The 1,828-nt window shown below is 31.2% G+C and overlaps 1 non-coding gene across 1 annotated transcript; it reads left to right on the forward strand.

Moving 5' to 3' along the window:
• Nucleotides 1-312: 312 nt before the first annotated feature.
• Nucleotides 313-436, forward strand: LOC126487515 (U6atac minor spliceosomal RNA). Its single transcript, XR_007588410.1, has one exon. It is a non-coding gene; the product is annotated as a U6atac minor spliceosomal RNA (small nuclear RNA).
• Nucleotides 437-1,828: the final 1,392 nt, after the last annotated feature.

Consider the following 1,828-nt stretch of genomic DNA (forward strand, 5'->3'; position numbering starts at 1 on the left):
TGCTTAAATATTTCTAGGTATTTTTGATTTTAGTCTTTCATTTTTTTCTTTAGAAAAATGAATTTCCATAGAATTTAAGAGATACAACCTGAAGTTTCTTGTTTTGCATTCTTTTAATAAATTTGTATTTTATCAGTGAATCTTATTTCTTTCAAGGTTGTAAAACCTATATTTAAGGTAAAATAAATGTAGATATCTATTCTATGGTATAACTTATTAGGATGAAATAACTCATTTTTAAAAAAATATGCCTATATATGTATATATTATACATATATATCATTATATAAGACACGTAAGATGATGACATCAGTTTTGTATTAAAAGACAGAGGTTAGCACTATCCTTTACAAGGATGGAAGAGACCCTTGTGCTAAAAACACACATAAGGTTAAGGCATTGTCAACTACTTCGTGACATTCAACCACTGTTTTCAGTTGACCAGGTAGTGGTGTCACACACCTTTAATCTCAGCACTCAGGAGGCAGAGGCAGGTAGTCCTCTGTGAGTTCTAGGCCGGGCTGGTCTACAAAGTGAGTTTCAGTACAGCCAGGACTGTTAGGACTGTTATGCAGAGAAACCCTGTCTTGAAAAACAAAAACAACCAAAACAAACAAACAAACAAACAAACAAAAAGATGACAAGATCAAATATTGATAGATAGGCAAGCAATTTCCCATCAGAAAGACTCCATTTTTTTTTAAGATATATGAACTTAATTCATAATAAAATAACTTCCAGAGACTCCTAGTAAAAGGAACCTGAGCCAGTTTTACAATAAGGAAACTGTTGGCTTATTGAATCTTTATTAAGAAAGAAATCACATTACCAGGTAAGAAACTTAGGCAGGCAGGAGGTGGGGTGGCATTCAGCCACATGATGTATATCTATGGAAGGAAGATTGCAAGTGGTATCTGTCTTGTTCCAATTACGACATATCATAAAAGGGGCTTGCGGCAACTGTGGAAATGCAGAATCATGCATAAAAGGGGCTTGTTTAACTTTTGAAAAACATGGTTTTATTTGTCATTACTTTGATTTGGAAGTCAGTTAATTTTACAAACCAAGAAAGAGAAAAAGATTACTCATAAGTTCAGTCTGTCTCTGAAGTGCTGGGTCCAAAAGTAATTAAAAGTCTAAACTGTGAAGTAGGGAAGGAATTGCCACTAGGACAGATGTTATCCTTGAATGCCCTCCTCTCTGATTTTGAATAGCATATTCATGCTTATAAAATAATGAAAAATATAACAATAATATGCATAGACTTCACAAATTAAGTATACACACAAACTAATATGCATGGAATACAAACAAGTATTCAAAGCCTTTGTGTGCATAGTCAACATATGTGGTATAATAACTACTAGAAAAAGATTAATGCTCTGTTTGTATGTAGATACCATGATAAAATTCATTGCTTTTTATATTACCTTAAACTTTTAATAAAATTAACAACATAAATAGTACAAACTCACTGTAGTGTGTTCTATTTTCATGGGCATTGTAGTTTACAAAAATTTATTTCTTAAATAGAAATTGCATAGTATAAATTATGTGGTTTTTGTGTTCAGGAATATCTAAATTTGGATTCACAAATCTCCTTAGCTATGAAAGTGAAGAAGTGTATTTAGACATTTAGTCAATAGAAAAAACAAGTAAGCCTGAGAAAATTTTCAATAACTAACAGCCAATGTGATACCTCAAGTTTTCATTTTATAGATACATTTTTAAACTTACAACCCTTAAAAATTTATCCAGAGACCAATTAAATAAGTATTAAAAGGTTTATTATGATATCAAGTGCTTACTCCAACAATAAATATTGTAC

Source organism: Alexandromys fortis, unplaced genomic scaffold (genome assembly GCF_014885135.2).
Source record: "Alexandromys fortis isolate MF-2015 unplaced genomic scaffold, M_Fortis_MF-2015_v1.1 scaffold_179, whole genome shotgun sequence".
Classification (NCBI taxonomy): Eukaryota; Metazoa; Chordata; class Mammalia; order Rodentia; family Cricetidae; genus Alexandromys; species Alexandromys fortis.